Raw genomic sequence first — 21,519 nt, forward strand, 5'->3', positions numbered from 1 at the left:
TGAGTTTATTTCGAACATGCAAGCATACAACATGATACATCACAATTTCCAGTTTCTCTTTTCAACATGCTCGAAAAGGAGTAGGAAGAAGCAGAGCTTATTTAATCCTACCCCTTTTCTTTACATAACAGTTGCTGAAACTTTTTTTATTCACTTCCTGTTCTCAATTTTTTCACAATAAACTCCATATGTAATCACAATAAAAATAGTAAGAATTTAATAATAATAATTGGTGAAGAAAGTCATATTTCATATGATGAGATAAGTAAGATTACTTTAAGAATGAATGAATGAATGGATGAAATAAATTGAAAATGTTTGTCATGGTTCTTCTTCTTTGTACTTTGTAAACACTTTAAGTTTGAAGAGTTTCTTGAAGTGGATCATATTAGTACATTGTTTGATTGCTTTGCTTAATCCATTCCATAGTTTAATTCCACATACTGATATACTGAAGGTCTTAAGTGTTGTACGTGCGTACAAATGTTTTAAATTACATTTTTCTCTAAGATTATATTTCTCCTCTTTTGTTGAGAAGAATTGTTGTATATTCTTGGGTAGCAGGTTATAGTTTGCTTTGTGCATAATTTTAGCTGTTTGCAAATTCACTATGTCGTGGAATTTCAGTATCTTTGATTCAATAAATAAAAGATTTGTATGTTCTCTATATCCAACATTATGTATTATTCTAACTGATCTTTTTTGTAACACCGTTAATGAATGAAGTGTACTTTTGTAATTATTTCCCCATATTTCTACACAGTAACTCAGATATGGTAACACTAGTGAGCAATATAGACTATGAAGTGATTTTTTGTCTAGAACATGTTTTGCTTTATTCATTATTGACGTGTTTCTTGCTACTTTATGTTGTATATTTTTTACGTGAGATTTCCAGTTCAATTTATCATCAATCATTATACCTAGAAATTTGGTTTCATTTACTCTTTCAATTTCTATTCCGTCTATTTGTATTTGTGTTTGACTTTCTCTTCTACTGTTACCAAATACCATTATTTTAGTTTTACTGAGATTCAACGATAGTCTGTTTTTGTCAAACCATCTTTTTAATTTGTTAATTTCTTCTGCTATTATTTGTATTATCTCCTGTGTGTTCTCTCCTGAACAAAACGCTGTTGTATCATCCGCAAATAATAGATAATAGATTGTTAACTTTATCCGCGTGAGGGCACTTCACCATTGTCAGTTTATTTTATTTCTTGACGAGACTGACGCCGACCACCAGGACTTGCTTTAACATTCCAACATCTGCTGGTTAGGTTTGGATAAAGTATGTCAACGTTTGTGGGAGCTAAAACTAACCTGACTCTTGCCGGATCCTTGTAGTTTGCTGAGCTCCACACAAGGATCTGGGACTTCTCAATAGGAGATGTATTTGAGAAGGAAGGGCCTTGTAAAAAAATTATTGTATGTGATTGGATAAACCACTTGTCCGTTATCTTGAATGACGTGCTACTTCAACCACTCACATCGAAATCAACCCGTGACGCTGATGGGAGCGACGCTGGGAAATCCAAAACAGAACAGCCGACATATTGGATAACGACAGAGCGAAAAGTTTGAGAAATTTTACTGAAACAACGCAGCAATGTCAGTAGACGATTGATGTCACAAAACAGTTGCAATAGCAGAATCAATGTCAGCCAAACTTGTCAACCCTCCCGAATTTTCCGGGAGACTCCCGAATTTCAGTGCCTCTCCCGAAAATCTCCCGGGACAACCATTCTCCTGAATTTCTCCCGATTTCCAGCCACCTCCAGGTCCGTGCGGAACTGAGTGAGGACAGCCTGTCGTCAAGTCCGCTTGGCTAACCAAAAAGTAACCACAGAACAACACTATACGGTATAGTGTTCTGTGGTTACTTTTTGGTAGGCCAACGGTTTACGTTGTATTGCGCACCGCCTGACGGCAAGTGTGGGAGTCTTTTTTTTTTCTTTCAAAACCTTCATTTATAACATTCAACATTTACATACAATCAAAAAATGATAATAATAATCAAAACAAGTCAAAACAAGTACAAAAACCGTACAAAAACAGTACAAAACAGCTCCAGGGGGATTGTAAACTCAATAAAGCAACTAAAGAAGAATGCAAAATATATATATATATATATATATATATATATATATATATATATATATATATATATATATATATATATATATATATATATATATATATATGTAACAAAATGTAAAGCCATAGGCTCACACAAGTTCCGTAAATAATCCAAATTTGGAGCACAGCATCATCGTTTTCACAGATTTTTGGTTGTTAGAGGTAGAGAGTGTCACGATCGAGGGTGCAGCTTGCTGCGCGGTTGTTCTCCCAAGATGCAGAATGGACGGCTCCGGACGACAGCGTGAAGGTAGGATTTTATTTATTCTTCATAAATCATCCAACTTACAAAAATACAGGCAAAACAACAAAAAGGCAAGCGTGCCTAACACACGGGAAGCTAAGACTTAGCATAGGCTAGGGAACAAGCAAAACTTACGTGACATTAGCGTGAAGCAAACAATGAAGCCACGATGGGTGACCGGAAAAGGCAGGCTTAAAAATGTAATCTCTTGATTAGACCCAGGTGTGTCCCAAACAACAGAGGCAGGTGAAAATCATAAGTAACCATGGTGACTAAACTCAGGAAGTGCACAAACAGGAACTAAAAGGAGTCCAAAACTAAAAGAACATAACTAAACAAAACATGATCCGGACCACGGATCATGACAGAGAGTGTTTTAATGTAGAGTTCTAAATCTTTTTTAAAGGCACAAAAAACAGGTCAGGTATTGAGAAACTTACATTTATGAATATACAACTTAGCCAATAGTATAATGAGGTTGCAAAGGTAAAATTCCTTTTCAAATTTTTTTTCATATGGTGTAAATGCAAATATCACATCTTTAAAACAAAGCACAAATGTGTCATGGGCAAGTGTGGGAGTCGGTTCTGAAGTATGAAGTAAAGAGACGTAACTTTATCACCTCGCTTGGTTATTGACTCCAACCCATACTTGCCAACCTTGAGACCTCCAAATTCGGGAGATTTTTTTTGGGGGGGGGTGGGGGTTTGAGGTGGGCGGGGCCAGGGGGTGGGTTTAAGGGGGAGGAGTATATTTATAGCTAGAATTAACTGAAATTCAAGTATTTCTTATATATATATATAAATAAAATAAATATTTGAATTTCAGTGTTCATTTATTTACACATATACACACATAACACTCCTCTCTACTCATTGTTGTATTTGAAAGTGCAATGCTTTGCAGCCAGTAGCACAGCCTTTGAAGGAGCGTAGGTATGGGCAGTGTAATATTTTAGGTTGGAGTCAATAACCAGGCGAGGTGACGAAGTTACGTCTCTTTACTTCATACTTCAGAACCGACTCCCACACTTGCCTATGAAAAATGTGTGTTTTGTTTTAAAGATGTGATATTTGCATTTACACTATATGAAAAAACATTTGAAAAGGAATTTTACCTTTGCAACCTCATTATACTATTGGCTAAGTTTTATATTCATAAATGTAAGTTTCTCAATACCCAACCTGTTTTTCCGCCCACCTCGACCCCGACCCCCGACCCCGTCCACCTCAACCCCCCCCCAAAAATCTCCCGAATTTGGAGGTCTCAAGGTTGGCAAGTATGATGTCAGCACACGACTACTCGCTGCGTGCCGCCATTGTTGTTTGAATCAAACAGTCACTTCGGCGCTACGTCACATCTATGAAATCCCGCTCGGCGATCCTGATTGGTTCATTATTTTTTGCTATCTTAGAGGAGTTTGCAATGCCTTCGAGCCCAGATCCTTGTGTGGAGCTCAGCGAACTACAAGGATCTGGCGAGAGTCAGGTTAAGTTGAAACAGGAGATTATCTCATTTTTGGAGCAACTTGAAAAATATGACACTTTCCCTGAGCTGAGTGACACCGATTGGCTTTGTGATTTTGCGTTTGCTGTGGACATACTGGCACACATGAATGAGCCAAATGTGAAGCTACAAGGCAAAGACCAATTTGTACATGAAATGTACACAAATGTCAGAGCTTTTAAAACCAAGCTGACTTTATTTTCAAAACAAATGTCAAACAAGTCATTCACTCACATTATTCATTTTCATGTACATTATTTTATTCAGCGAAAAGGCTGTAAAATTCCATTCAATTTTTTGAGGTGATCTGTCATATTAATTTTTTAAACTTTTTATCAGTCATATTGTGAGTGTTTTGTATTGTGTGTTTAGCTTTTACGCTTGTCTACTGCATTTTTAGGAATTTCTTCCACAAGTTTAAAGTGTTCTTTAAAAAAGGGAACCAGGCTCACATACAGCAGAATGTGTGACATTTTTTTACAGCAAAAATGTTGTGTCAAAAAAACAAACTCAGTGTCATTTTAAAAATCAGAAACAAAAGAGAAAGGCCTGGAAATATTTTCACACATTCATCAGTCAGTCACTCCTCTGTTACACGGACATAACCTGCAGTTATCATGCCATATCTACAGTATGATTGGTGTGTACGTGTGTGTGTGTGTGTGTGTGTGTGTGTGTGTGTGTGTGTATATACATATATACACACACATAACACACACCGGCCCCCAGATATATTTTTACCGACCAATGTGGCCCCTGACTCAAAATAATTGCCCAGGTCTACTCTAGCGGATGGTAGACTTTGTTGAGGTCTAATTTTGAAAAGACCCGTGCAACGTTTAGCTCAGTTGCATTGCCACATTTGCTTGTCGCATGTCTACACAGATCCTTACTTGATCTGGGTCTTAAGGCTTTGGTGGGGTAATTATTGGAGAGACCCAAGGAGTTGGTCCGGTCACTCGTTCGATTATGTCTTCCAGCTTTCGTAATTCTTTTTCGACCTTCTGTCGGATGTGGAGTGGCACCTTTCTGTGTTGTTGACACGTTGGCTGTACATCTCGATTGATGTGTAGCGTCACACTGAAATCCTTGAGATTGCCTATGCCAGTTGTTTTGGATAACTGTCAATCAGTTTGTCTGACACACTCCTGATGGTGGAGTCCACCGCATTTACAATCTGGATTCATTCAAATTTGCTAGCTGTGTCATAGCTCAAAGGAGACTTTCCACTGCCCTTCAGCACATAGAAAGTTGTTTGCGTGTTTCTGCCCTTTGCTTTCACACAGCACTCAAAAACACCAATAATAGGCAAAGCATGTTTGGACCCATATGAAAAGATCTTGATTTTGGCAGCACAAATTTCTGGCTGTGGCTTGAGCATTTTGTATATGTTTTCACTGATAATGTTACCTGCTGCTCCAGAGTCAATCAACACTTCAACTTGCACATCATTGAGCAGTATGTGTGTTCTGGGGTGTTTGGGGCAGGCTTCACCATTTACTGAAAATACATACTGATCACTGCTTGATGAATCCCTGCGTGTACCATGGTTCGGTTTTCCACATGCATTGCAGTCCTTGCCTTTTCCTGGACAGTCTCCCCTGTGATGATATTGCCCCCCACAGTCTCTGCATTGGGTGTCTTTGTAGCATTTGTATTTCCCGTCTGATCACTCACTTGCGATTTATATTTGTGTTCAAGTGCGTTAACAGCAGGGGATGCGCCTTGTTCCATGCCCGCAGCTTGCTGCTCTTCATATTTCCAGCGTTCTCCCAAAACTCAGCAGCGCTACCAGCATCGTTTCAGGTTCTCTAAGCGTCCTCCTGCGGAGTCTTGAGGAAGTGCAGCTCTGAATGAGCGGTGCTTTTATCTCACTGTCCACATCGGTAAATTCACAGTCTTTGGATAGCATGCGTAACCTCATGTGATGTGTGTCCAGATTTTCTCCCGGTCGTTGTGCAGCTTTCCTAAACTTGTTCACAGGATATTGAGTGTTTTTCTTCGGGGTGAAGTATCCATCAAGTTTCGTTTTGGTTGTTTCAAAATCATCATCTTCACCTGCAAGCGTGTCATATACGTCATGCACACATTTCCCAGCTAAGTGCAGAAGCAAAGCCCTTTATCTTCCATCATTCACAATGTTCATTGCAAATAGTTTTCAGATCGTTGGATCCACTTACTCCATCTTGTCCCGACTGAAGTTGGATCAAGCTCTGTGTCAGCAGAATAGCGGCATGGTTTGCTATGGCAGAGTTGAGCATTTTTTTACGTTGCTAGTTTCTTAGCATCCACTCAATGTTATGCTAGGTTCACACCAACGGCGCTTTGACGACGCTTTAAAGCGGCATGCAAAGCGGCATGCAAAGCGGCATGCAAAGCGGCATGCAAAGCGGCGTTAAAGCGTAACAAAGCGTGATTAAAGCGTGAGGGTTGTAATGGATCGTGGGAAAGCTTGTAGTGAAGCAGGACATGCGGCAAGTTCGGCAAAAAATTTTAAACGGTTTAAAAAAATTTGGCGCTCTGTCAAGAATGGATTAAAGCGCCGAGAGCGTATCAAAGCGTGACAAAGCGTGACAAAGCTCAGCAAAGCTTGACTCAAAGCGTAGGAAAGCTTAACAGATCTTGGTTCAAAGCGCGGACCCCAGTCTACAACTACAAATAGGAAGTGACTGTGATATTGACTAGTGACATTGAAACTTTATGTAAAACCAACACAGGATTAATCCATTCTCTTTTGCATCATTGCCTTTTTTATACGATGATCATTGTTTCTGTACTCCTGTGAGTTTGCTGTTTGATGTTACAGTTTGACATTACTGTCTATAATTTTTCTGTATGAAAATGTAAACAAAAATGGTTCTTAACGTTCTACTTTGTGGACAATGTTGATCCACTCTCTTGTATCATCTCATACAACATAATGTACCCTTTGTCATATGAACCCCACATTATGTAACCTGATTGGTGAACAGTGATACTATTTGTGCTTTTTTGTTTGGTCAAGTTTGTTGCTTGCTGTACATGTTGCTGTACATGTTGATAACATCTTCCTTAATAATAAAGAGAATATGTTACATTTAAAAGAAATGCCTTTTATTATTGTCAACTAGCATAAGAAATGAAATATAGATATTTATTAAGATGACAAAGAAATAAAAGAAATGAAGATATAAAACATAATATAACGGGAAAAAAGAGAAATTGAAAAAATAGATGAATATAATAAATGTGTGGTAAACAGTATACTGAGTTTTTCACTTTTTTTTTTACTTATTTGTTTATCATATTTCTCTTTTTTATTACATTATGTGTTTTATCTTGTATATAATAAAACTAAAAGAGAAATCAAATAAATAGATAAATCTAAAAAATGTGGGGAAAACTTAGTATACTGAGTTTTTCACTTTTTTTTTTACTTATTTGTTTATCATGTTTCTCTTTTTTATTACATTATGTGTTTTATCTTGTATATAATAAAACAAAAAGAGAAATAAAATAAATAGATAAATCTAAAAAATGTGGGGAAAACTTAGTATGCTGAGTTTTTCACATGTTTTTTTACTTATTTGTTTATCATATTTCTTTTTTATTACATTATGTGTTTTATCTTGTATATAATAAAACGAAAAGAGAAATCAAATAAATAGATACATCTAAAAAATGTGGGGAAAACTTAGTATACTGAGTTTTTCACATTTTTTTTAACTTATTTGTTTATCATATTTCTCTTTTTTATTACATTATGTGTTTTATCTTGTATATAATAAAACAAAAAGAGAAATCAAATAAATAGATACATCTAAAAAATGTGGGGGAAACTTAGTATACTGTGTTTTTCACATTTTTTTTAACTTATTTGTTTATCATATTTCTCTTTTTTATTACATTATGTGTTTTATCTTGTATATAATAAAACAAAAAGAGAAATCAAATAAATAGATAAATCTAAAAAATGTGGGGAAAACTTAGTATACTGAGTTTTTCACTTTTTTTTTTACTTATTTGTTTATCATATTTCTCTTTTTTATTACATTATGTGTTTTATCTTGTATATAATAAAACAAAAAGAGAAATCAAATAAATAGATCCATCTAAAAAATGTGGGGAAAACTTAGTATACTGAGTTTTTCACTTTTTTTTTTACTTATTTGTTTATCATATTTCTTTTTTATTACATTATGTGTTTTATCTTGTATATAATAAAACGAAAAGAGAAATCAAATAAATAGATACATCTAAAAAATGTGGGGAAAACTTAGTATACTGAGTTTTTCACATTTTTTTTAACTTATTTGTTTATCATATTTCTCTTTTTTATTACATTATGTGTTTTATCTTGTATATAATAAAACAAAAAGAGAAATCAAATAAATAGATACATCTAAAAAATGTGGGGAAAACTTAGTATACTGAGTTTTTCACTTTTTTTTTACTTATTTGTTTATCATATTTCTCTTTTTTATTACATTATGTGTTTTATCTTGTATATAATAAAACAAAAAGAGAAATCAAATAAATAGATGAATCTAAAAAATGTGGGGAAAACTTAGTATACTGAGTTTTTCACTTTTTTTTTTACTTATTTGTTTATCATATTTCTCTTTTTTATTACATTATGTGTTTTATCTTGTATATAATAAAACAAAAAGAGAAATCAAATAAATAGATAAATCTAAAAAATGTGGGGAAAACTTAGTATACTGAGTTTTTCACATTTTTTTTTACTTATTTGTTTATCATATTTCTTTTTTATTACATTATGTGTTTTATCTTGTATATAATAAAACGAAAAGAGAAATCAAATAAATAGATAAATCTAAAAAATGTGGGGAGAACTTAGTATACTGAGTTTTTCACATTTTTTTTTACTTATTTGTTTATCATATTTCTTTTGTATTACATTATGTGTTTTATCTTGTATATAATAAAACGAAAAGAAAAATCAAATAAATAGATACATCTAAAACATGTGGGGAAAACTTAGTATACTGAGTTTTTCACATTTTTTTTAACTTTTTTTTTAATCATATTTCTCTTTTTTATTACATTATGTGTTTTATCTTGTATATAATAAAACAAAAGGAGAAATCAAATAAATAGATAAATCTAAAAAATGTGGGGAAAACTTAGTATACTGAGTTTTTCACATTTTTTTTTACTTATTTGTCATATTTCTCTTTTTTATTATATTATGTGTGCGCACGCAATTTATTCATCAAATTCACAAAATAATAATCGCATCAAAGCGTAATAAAGTTCAATAAAGCGTAATAATCTCTCGATCAGACACTTAGAAAAAAAACGGGTGAGGGACTCTCCTGAAGGAATCAATAAAGTACTATCTATCTATCTATCTATAAAACGTATCAAAGCGTGATTTAAAGCGTATCAAAGCGGGATCAAAGCGGCATCAAATCGTGAGGAACGGTAACAAAGCGGGAAAGAATTCGTATCAGAGCGTATCAAAGCATAACATTACTTCGGAGATCGGGATATTCGTGGAAAAATTGACAAAAATGACGGCGCTTTGCTCGCCGCTTTAAAGCGCGGCAAGCGCCGTTGGTGTGAACCAGGCATTACTGACTGGTTAGCTTTTGACTTTAAAACTCACATTGCGAGTTGTAAGTGTTCAGCATTGGAACTTCCTCCTTTTCTTTCAAACAGTCTTCACGCAAATATCCATTTGAGTCCTCGTCGCCACTGTAATGTTTCTATGTGCCCTTTGTTGCTGGTTCAATAACGTAACAGTTCGAAGGATTTGGATGCTTTACTCATAGATGTCACTTGCATGCATCTGTGTCATACATCAGGCGTAACTGTTCTAACGTTCTCCATTAGTGCGTGTTGACCTCACCACGCAGCCAGCGTACATATAAATATATTAATTGTCAGAACCTAATTTAACAAGTTCTCAACGTTGTTTCAATGTCTTATGCCTGCCGAGAACCACTGAAGTGGCCAACCTAGAAATTAAATCACAGGTAACAGGGCTATTAAATAAGTTTAAAAAACATACAAATAAAAATGCAATGGTTTTATGAGCAGTTGAATGACAATGAAGGACATTTAAAAATATACCTTTGAAAAATCACCTGTATTGGCACAGGCTGCATTGTGTCTATTGAAAGTGGGTCCATTTATTGTGAAAATCCGAGACTGCTTCACTGTGAGATCACGGAGGATAGTAAGTCTAAGATAGCGAGCAATGTTAGTCACAATGTTATTTATATGGTGATTTCTTATTGACAATTTGCTCTGCATACCTTTTCATGTTTATGCTATTTTGGGTCATATTGTATTTCTACCATGTATCATAATAATTATTTGATAGACTGATTTAGTTCTCACATGAGTTAGCTTAGAATACAGTATACCTATTGAAATTGAGAAGAAATGGAATTATACAAATAACGTGATGAAGCAGGTTAGATTCAATTAGATATGAAGTGTGTGTGTGAGTGAAAGAACACAACTATATCATCCACAAATTAAAGATCATCTAGCTGCTCTCAGATTGTCCACTGAATTCAATGTATCTTCCCTTCAATTATTTCCCTCATGACCCAGAAGGAAGAGTAAGGGTGACAAAAGACATCCATGTTAGATGCCTGTCTTGACTTGTTAGCTCTGGGAAAGATGGCCTGCATTTTATTTATTTCCAAAAATATAGAGTGCTATTTGAGTTCAACTTGACTAACTACACTAGAGAAAGCTCAGACACAGGCAATTACAGTGTCTGCTAGTCCGGGTGAGGAGTCAGTTATGCTACAACTAACCCTGCACACATAGCATTTCTCGTCGAATAATACATAACTCACATAATGTATTTTCTGTAGTGACTGTGCCAGAGGCGGCAAATTATGACGCGTTAAATCTATCGCGGCACCAAGCAAATAATCTCAAGATCCCCATCATATCAATTCCTAGATGTGATGATTTAAGGCGCACTACAAAAAATTAACTTAAAGTTATTAACGTCAGTACTACGGATACCATTAACCAAAATTCACAGAGATTGTTAGACGCTAAGTGTTCATTTAGCTGATTTTTTTTTTTTTTGTTTCAAGGATTTACAAGATATAGGGAAGGTGGGACACCGGCCGTTAGGTTACCATGAGGTCAGGATCTAGGTTAGGTCTTTTGAGCAGAGGATGAATAACCACTTTTTTGAATGCTAAGGGAACAGTGCCAGAGGAAAGTGATACGTTTATAATATTTAGCACTGATGGTCCTAATATTACAAACAGCTCCTTGATAAGTTTCCCAGGAAGTGGGTCAAGTAAACATGTTGTTTGTTTTGTCCCATTTACAAGTGCAGTAGTTCCTCTAATGTTATTCCTTCAAAAAGAGAGAGATTATTTCATCATACATACATTCGTATCTGCGTTAATAGAACCCGGTTGGAGTTGGGACATGTTATCTTTAATCGCCTTTCTAATAAGTTCAATGTTCTTATTAAAGAAATTAATAAAGTCATCTGCCGAGTGGGTGGAGCGTGTTGGGTTATGCTACTGTACTGAACAAATATTTAGGATCGCTTTTATTGAGGCGGATGAGATTGGAGTAGTAATTAGTTTTAGCTAAGGTAAGCGTGCGTTTATAAGTTGTTAAACTATCACTCCAAGCTTGATGGAAAATATCAAGTTTAGTCGCACGCCATTTGCGTTCCAGCTTTCTCAATACTTAAGTATGGTGTTCATTTTGCTGCTGTGCAGCAATTTTTTCAAGGATTTTGAAGATAAACGAGAGGTGCGTCACTGGCCGGTAGTTTAGCAGGAGGTCAAGGTCAAGGTTTGGTCTTTAAAGCAGAGATTAAATAACCGCTATGGGAACAGCACCAGACGAAAATGATAAGTTAATAATAAAATTCATAATTTTTAGCACTGATGGCCCTACTATTTAAAACAACTGTCTAATAAGTTTCCCAGAAAGTGGGTCAAATAGATATTACGTTTTTTTTGTCCCATTAACGAGTCGTGAGAGTTCCTTTAACGTTATCTCCTCAAATTAGGGGCGGCGTGGCGAAGTTGGTAGAGTGGCCGTGCCAGCAATCGGAGGGTTGCTGGTTACTGGGGTTCAATCCCCACCTTCTACCATCCTAGTCACGTCCGTTGTGTCCTTGGGCAAGACACTTCACCCTTGCTCCTGATGGCTGCTGGTTAGCGCCTTGCATGGCAGCTCCCGCCATCAGTGTGTGAATGGGTGGATGTGGAAATACTGTCAAAGCGCTTTGAGTACCTTGAAGGTAGAAAAGCGCTATACAAGTATAACCCATTTATCATTTAATTATAAATTGAGAGCAATTATTTTGGAGAGCATTTGCTCTCACATTTACATATGCCATTTATAGAATCCAGTTAGAGCTGGAAGGTAGTGTCTTTAAGAGGAGATTAATGAGCTCAATTTTCTTAAAAAACGATTGCCTCAAGGTGTCAGCCGAGTGGGTGGAGCTGCCAGGAGAAGGCCTTTGTTGGGTTAGCAATGCAACTGTGTTTAACAAATATTTAGTATTGTTTTTATTTAAATGAATAAGATTGGATTAATTATTAGTTTTAGCTAAGGCAAGCTTGGAGTAATTATTGGTTTTAGCTAAGGTAAGCACGTGTTTATAAACTATTAAACTATCACTCCATGCCAGATAGAATACCTTTAATTAAGTCGCACGGCATTTGTGTTCCAGCTTTCTACGTGATTGTTTCAGAGCTTTAGTTTCTTTCGTCAACCAGTGGTTACGCCTCTTCGGGGCCGTTTTTGGTTGTAACGATACATACTAACAATGGCGTTGTGCCAGGCATCAATAAAGGCGTCAGTAAAGCAATCGATAGAGCCCACATTTGGGAACGGTGTCATTACCAAGGGCAGTAGGCAAGAGAGAGTCGTAGTTGTAGCAGCATTAATATTACGGCTGCTAAAGCATTTGTTATTCTCAGAACGTTGATAATCCTAGTACAAGTATGTTACCAAATTGTAAAAGTCAAGAATTGAAGGGCAATAAATTCAACCTTTTAAGTGTTCTTCACTGTAGAGCAGGGGTGGGCAATTAATTTTTACCGGGGGCCGCATGAGCAACCCGAGCACTGCTGGAGGGCCACATCGACAATATTTCAATTAAATTTTGCTCAATATTATTTTTGATGTATACCGTAAGATACATAATAATTATAATAATAATAATTAATAATAATAGTAATACTTCAACATAGTGTGTGTAACAGCATTCCATGACTAATATAAATAAATTAACATTAATAATAAATGACAGTAAAATAAGCACACGTATGACTGAGGAGTCATAGTGTAACTTTGTGTGGTGTTTGAGTTGTCCGACTTTTTGTTGGCCATAAACGCACCAGTGGTTTAGTGCTATGCGTGTTGGTGACAGATGACAAGTTGGTTTTGGCCTGGTTTGTACGGCAGAAAAGGACTAGTTTTTCAAAATAGAAGTGTTTTACTTATGTTTTTGGTGTGGTTATGTCCGAATATAAACAGTTTTGCTCAATAAAGTGATCGATATAATTCCTGGCCTCGAAGCATCTCGATAGACGTTACAATAATTGAACGGTGTTCAATTGAACGGTGTTGACGAACACCGTTAGGGCCGCTTGTTGTCACTGTCACTCAAAGTTGCATTGCAAAATTACATAGAATAAATATGTTTATTTTGTTTAGAATTCAGATGGGATTTGATTTGGTGCGCGGCATATATTTGCTGCGCGCAGCAGACGCTTGAGCATTGCGCAATTGCGCAGGCACGCACCTTAGAAGGAACGTTGCATGGCAGTCCATGTCTTGTTGGAAACACGCCATTCTTCATCAACTTTTCTCTTTTTAGCGTCTCGGGTGTAAACCGTGCATCACTTGTCGCTGCATGTGCACCTTCACTCGCAGGTTACACACGGACACACGCCCATAAATAATACTTTTCAAAATAAAAGCAGCACAGTTGTATTGCGCGCACGACATAGATGTTTTTTCAACTTTATTTTGTAATTAATGATTGCATCTGTTCACATTCACTCACAATCACGCACACGCATACGTCCACACGGAAGTAATACAAATAACGATTTTCAAAACAAAAGCAGCACTGTTGTATTGCACACTCGACATAGATACTTTTTGAAATTTATTTTGTAATTTATAATTGGCCTCACGCGGGCCGGACAGGGACGCACAAAGGGCCGGATGCGGCCCGCGGGCCGCAGAATGCCCAGGTCTGCTGTAGAGAGTATGCAATGATTATGATATGTGGACAAATGCATTAAGTCAGGGCTGTTCAACTTGTGGACCTGGTACCAAATCTGACAACACGAATGACACCATACCGGCCCCTGGTCACAAACATTTTCGCAGCTAATTCATAAAAACACTAGAGTGCTGTTGTTGTATAGAGGAACTTGGACCACTGTAAACACATTGGCAGATCCTTGCATTGACATTTTAACCTTGCTTGGGTCCGAACCTGTAATTTACAAAACTGAGGCATCTTAAGTCCTCTCCTTGTTGGCAGTAACACATCTTTTTTTGGTAATGTGATTAATGTAACTAAGTTGTTGCTGTAGCTTGTTTACTTGACATGCAGTCAGTAGTTATTTGTTCAACTTGTTTAGTTATACTAGTAGTGTTTCTTAAGGTTCTATTTTAGGCCCACTCTTTTTTATCATTTGGGCTATTCAAGTGGCGACCCAGTAGAATGCTGTCAAAGAAATGATATTTGAATAGCTTTTTTGAAGAGGGTCCTTAAAAACAGAATAGCGCTCATGTAAGTCAAAATAAATAGATCAAAATTGAATGTCTACTATAGAACACACTGGTTTTCCGGAATATATAAAATAAGACTAATATTGAAGGGAGGAGTCTGGTCCCAAGCTGGTCCTTAGCTTTCTGGAAATGTGGACCCCAAAATAGTTTAATAAAATATTCCTGCATTGAGTGTTCACTGTATACTTAAGTATTGCGACATAATTATTTACAGAGTTTACAATATTTCCATTCATCCAGATGTTGAAATACGTTACATTTCATTAATTGTAATTAAGACATACTTTTTTAGACAATGTATGTTGTTTGTGTGTGTGTGAGTTAAGTTTGTCGCATCCCCTCAAGGATGTTCCTTTGAGTTTTTCCGAGCGTGTCAGTCAGCAATGTTTTGCAGCATAATAGCATCACACTGACACTCTCAGTGGATGCTCGTTCACACCTGCATGCATTAGCATACAATGATGACACCATGCTGCAATTAGAGGTGTGAAAACAACATTTGAGACAACCATTGTTTCTCTCCCAACAGGCTTGTTAACATGTCTTCGTACAATGTTTAAATGAGGCCATCCAGCGAAAAACATTTATCACTATTTATAGATAATAGTAAAATGATAGAATATGCATCTTTCAACTTTAGAGGACTGATTTCAAAATGTCATATAGATAGAGACAGGTAGGTAGTATGATCCAATGGGTTGGGCTCCAACCACTGAAGTGGCCAATCTAGAAACCAAACACAGGCAACAGGGATATCAAATAAGTTTAAAAAAAAACGTACAAATAAAAATGGCATGGCTTTATGAACAGTGCAATGACAATAAAGGCCATCTAAAAATGTACTTTTGTAAAATCACCTGTATTGGCATAGGCTGCATTACATCTATTGCAGGTGGGTCTATTTATTGTGAAAATCCGAGACTGCTTCAGTGTGAGATCACGGAGGTTAATAAGTCCAACATAATGAGCAATGTTATTTATTGGACATTTCCTATTATTGACAATTTGGTGTGCATACCTTTTAATGTTAATGCTATTTAGTGTCATGTTATATTTCTACCATATTTCATGATGACCATTTGATGGACTGATCTATTTAACATACTGTTTGAGTTGGCTTACAATTAGGGTTCTGCAGTATACCGGTATTAGTATAGTACCGTGATACTAATGAATCATTTTCGGAACAATACCGTCTCTGAAACGTACCGGTCCTGCACCCCCTGCGCCCGCGTCCAAGTCACGTCGTGACATTGCTGGTTTACGAGCAGACGAGCATGTTCGGCGGCACACAATCACGGAGTACTTACAAGCAGACACAGTGTGTAGACAGAAAAGGGAGAACGGATGAATTTTGGTGTAAAAACTAACGATAAAGGTGAAGTTATAATACTGAAATGCCCTCAGGAAGAGGTGCTTTAAGACATGGCTAGCTAGCTAGCGGGTAACGACCATCCGCCGTCTGCAGTGTTTTAGCTACTTCTAAATCACTAATCCTCACCTCCATGCTGACAAATAAAGTATGTTTCGTACAAGTATCATCCCTGCAGGACGAGGAATAGCTAAACCATGTATCACTACAAACTGTAGCTCACCGGCATCAAAATGTAAACACCTGACATTCACTGTAATGATATCAAGTACAGGCACTAATCTAGTCAATACTACTATGATTACGTCGATATTTTTTGGCATCACAGCATCTTCTTTCGTTTTTTTGATCCCCCCCGGTGGATAAAAAGCTTGAGATGTTCAAAAACTAAGTAATAAAATAAAATAAGTTTTTCATATTTCTCTTTTGGTCTATGCTTTCTATGTGATTTTGGTGTGGTTCCTGTACATGTTCATAATTTATATGGTCAAAATCACAGAAAGTCTGTGTTTCCTGATAAAAAAAAATAACGCGGCAGACGAGAAGTGAGGCAGACACAGGTGGTGCCTCCACGGCTACACACAAAGTGTATTGAGGGTGTGCGTGCGAGGGGGCGCCTACTTGTTGCCACGGGGAAAAGGCAGGTCATGAGGCAGCAAGTACCTCTGCCTCAAAGTAGGGGGCAATACATCAAAAGTTCATGAACTGCCAACACCGGTTAACCCTTAATAAGTAGAATAGAAAACAACAGACAACAACTGCTACACTTCCCGCAAACTGTGATGCTTTTTCGCCCTAAAAATGGAGGATTTGATTTCTAAAATAAGGATTTTTTTAAGACTGGACTTTCAATCAAAGCAAGAAGTCATTAATACTGGGAGACACACGGCAGAGCTGCCAGATTTGATTCAAATGCGTGTGGACCGAGGACAGAAAATAAGCTGGTACATATACTGTAATACTGTACATCAGGGGTGTCCAATACATTTTCGCTCAGGGGCCGCATGGAAGGAAATCTGCGCACACATGCGGGCCGGACTATTAAAATCATGGCATTAAAACTAAAAAATAAAGACAACTTTGATTGTTTTCTTTGTTTTACTTTGGCCAAAAATAGAATAAACACATTCTGAAAATATTACAATAAAAGTATTAAAAAAATACCCGGTAGCGGTAAAGTTTAGATCAGTGGTCCCCAAACTACGGCCCGCGGAACGAATATGGCCCGCCAGCGTCCAAAATGCGGCCTGCAGGAAGTCTCAAGGTTTTTTTTTTTAATTTGTGCTTTGTAATCTATTTTCTACGGCTTGTTACTCTCAGGGTCTTCTAGCCGCTCAGGCAAATCATATTGTCCATCGATAACGTGACATCATCGCGCTTGCGCCGCGGTGTCGGGCGAGAGTGCGGCAAGTGCACACTCTTTTAGTCAAATAGTGTGTGAGGGAATATATATATATATATATATATATATATATATATATATATATATATATATATATATATATATATATATATATATATATATATATATGTATATATATATATATATATATATATATATATATATATATATATATATATATATATACGTATATATATATATATATATATATATATATATATATATATGTATATATATATATATATATATATATATATATATATATATATGTATATATATATATATATATATATATATATATATATATATATATATATATATATATATATATATATATAAATATATATATATATATATATATATATATATATATATATATATATATATATATATATATATATGTACAAACCCCGTTTCCATATGAGTTGGGAAATTGTGTTAGATGTAAATATAAACGGAATACAATGATTTGCAAATCCTTTTTAACCCATATTCAATTGAATGCACTACAAAGACAAGATATTTGATGTTCAAACTCATAAAAAATTTTTTTTGCAAATAATAATTAACTTAGAATTTCATGGCTGCAGCACGTGCCAAAGTATTTGGGAAAGGGCATGTTCACCACTGTGTTACATCACCTTTTCTTTTAACAACACTCAATAAACGATTGGGAACTGAGGAAACTAATTGTTGAAGCTTTGAAAGTGGAATTCTTTCCCATTCTTGTTTTATGTAGAGCTTCAGTCGTTCAACAGTCCAGGGTCTCTGCTGTCGTATTTTACGCTTCATAATGCGCCACACATTTTCGATGGGAGACAGGTCTGGACTGCAGGCGGGCCAGGAAAGTACCCGCACTCTTTTTTTTACGAAGCCACGCTGTTGTAACACGTGCTGAATGTGGCTTGGCATTGTCTTGCTGAAATAAGCAGGGGCGTCCATGAAAAAGACGGCGCTTAGATGGCAGCATATGTTGTTCCAAAACCTGTATGTACCTTTCAGCATTAATGGTGCCTTCACAGATGTGTAAGTTACCCATGTCTTGGGCACTAATGCACCCCCATACCATCACAGATGCTGGCTTTTGAACTTTGCGTCGGTAACAGTCTGGAGGGTTCGCTTCCCCTTTGGTCCAGATGACACGATGTCGAATATTTCCAAAAACAATTTGAAATGTGGACTCGTCAGACCACAGAACACTTTTCCACTTTGCATGAGTCCATCTTAGATGATCTCGGGCCCAGAGAAGCCGGCGGCGTTTCTGGATGTTGTTGATAAATGGCTTTCGCTTTGCATAGTAGAGCTTTAACTTGCACTTACAGATGTAGCCACCAACTGTATTTAGTGACAGTGGTTTTCTGAAGTGTTCCTGAGCCCACGTGGTGATATCGTTTAGAGATTGATGTCGGTTTTTGATACAGTGCCGTCTGAGGGATCGAAGGTCACAGTCATTCAATGTTGGTTTCCGGCCATTTCTCCAGATTCTCTGAACCTTTTGATGATATTATGGACTGTAGATGTTGAAATCCCTAAATTTCTTGCAATTGCACTTTGAGAAACGTTGTTCTTAAACTGTTTGACTATTTGCTCAAGCAGTTGTGGACAAAGGGGTGTACCTCGCCCCATCCTTTCTTGTGAAAGACTGAGTATTTTTTGGGAAGCTGTTTTTATACCCAATCATGGCACCCACCTGTTCCCAATTAGCCTGCACACCTGTGGGATGTTCCAAATAAGTGTTTGATGAGCATTCCTCAACTTTATCAGTATTTAGTGCCACCTTTCCCAACTTCTTTATCACGTGTTGTTGGCATCAAATTCTAAAGTTGATGATTATTTGCAAAAAAAAATGTTTTATCAGTTTGAACATCAAATATGTTGTCTTTGTAGCATATTCAACTGAATATGGTTTGAAAATGATTTGCAAATCATCGTATTCCGTTTATATTTACATCTAAATACGGAAACGGGGTTTGTAGATTGCAGTTCATTGATGGAGCAGTACAAAGCATTCAAAGCTTCTATGGTGTTAGCACTGGGGGGAATGTACACTGCTGTGAAGATCATAGCACTGAATTCCCGGGGTAAATAAAATGGCCGGCATTTTATAGTTAATATTTCTACATCGGGAGAGCAGTGACATGAGACTATCTTCCCATTGTAGCACCAGTTGTTATTGATGTATATGCAAACACCACCGCCTCGGGATTTACCAGTGAGAGTTCTGCTCCTGTCCGACAGAAACATAGTTAGCCCCTCGATGCTAACTGCCTCGTCCGGAACGGATGGTTTCAGCCACGTTTCTGTGAGAAATATGGCACAGCAATCTCTCATCTCGCATCTTGCATATAGATCCAGTTTAAGGTAGTCCAGTTTGTTCTCCAGGGAGCAGACATTTGAAAGCAGGATGGAAGGAAGCGGCGTTCTGTGAGGATTAGCCTTTAGCTTTGTTGTTAGCCCCGCTCGGCAACCTTGCTTCTGCTTCCGATCACACCGCTTACGTCTCATCCATCGACGGTCCCCGCTGGTACTAGGCTCCGCTGCTTCACAGGCCGCTGGATGTAGCCGGCGTAGTATTCCGATGCTAGCGAGGAGGTCCAACGTATACGCATCTTTCGGTCCAATACGGCCCGATCTATCCACATCCAAAATTGGCTGGCGGTCGTATGTTACCACAAAATGTCCACGCTGGAAGCCAGCCATTAAATTCACAGAATATACCGGTATACAACGTTCCCTCTAAGGTGCGCGGCTGCGCAATTGCGCACTGCTCAAGCATCCTCTGCGCACAGCAAATATATGCCGGGCACCAAATCAAATCCCATCTGAATTCTAAACAAAATAAACACATTTATTCTGTGTAATTTTGCAGTGCAACTCTGAGTGACTGTGACAATAAGCGGCCCTAACGGTGTTCGTCAACACCGTTCAATTATTGTAACGTCTATCGAGATGCTTCGAGGACAGGAATTATATCGATCACTTCATTGAGCAAAACTGTTTATATTCGGCCATAACCACACCAAAAACATGAGTAAAAAACTTCTATCTCGAAAAAGTAGTCATTTTCTGCCGTACAAACCAGGCCAAAACCAACTTTTCATCTGTCACCAACACGCATACCACTAAGCCACTGGTGCGTTTATGGCCACACAAAAAGTCGAACAACTCAAACACCACACAAAGTTACAGTATGACTCCTCAGTCATACGTGTGCTTATTCTACTGCCATTTATTATTAATGTTAATTTAGTTATATTAATCATGGAATGCTGTTACTAGAGAAAGTTATAGGGATGCACACTTCATCCTATGCTTACATTTCATTGTGCAACATGAGGATGTTTAAGGGCAACTAAATGTGATCTCTGAAAGGGGTACAAATGATTTCCAAAGCAGGACCCCCACCCAGACATATTGTACAATACTAATCCATAGCTTATGAAAAACAAGATTTCTTTTATTTTCATTACAAGTGGGCCAAATCACTAATATTACAAAATAATCTCATGAAAATGACTCCTCATTTGAGTGTTATTATAAAAGATTGGTTTGAGACAGGTGGGCTGCTGGTAGTGCCACGTGTGATGTTGCTCACATGTGCTCCACTGAATGCTCAGGGAGTTTTTGTGTTTGCTCAGACACATGAACAATTAGAGGGAACATTGCCGGTATATTTGCCAAAATGTTCTATTACTACCATGAGCCTCTGCAGCCACAGCTGAGCAGGGCGCCGTCATCTTGAGTGACATATACTGTATATTTGTAAATCTGACTAGTGGGTCAGTGACTTAGCATCATACTGTATGTTTGTAAATCTGACTAGCGGGTCAGCGCCTCCCCAACCTAAAACCTCACTGCACGTCACTGGTCTACGGCTCTATGTCCTCTAGTTGTATTTGTTTTTGAGTACATTTTCCACTGTTGCTGTAAATCATTATGTATTTAAGTTTATGGATAGTCCATTTTTATCAAACCATATTTTTAAGTTATTCATTAACTTCTTAGTGCTCTCTTCTGAACAAATTGTGGTATCGTCTGCACTTTTATTAGAAATGGCAACGACGGAGGATGCATGCGCACTTACGAGCCAGTCTG

Source organism: Entelurus aequoreus, linkage group LG13, assembly GCF_033978785.1.
Source record: "Entelurus aequoreus isolate RoL-2023_Sb linkage group LG13, RoL_Eaeq_v1.1, whole genome shotgun sequence".
In the NCBI taxonomy this organism is placed as follows: Eukaryota; Metazoa; Chordata; class Actinopteri; order Syngnathiformes; family Syngnathidae; genus Entelurus; species Entelurus aequoreus.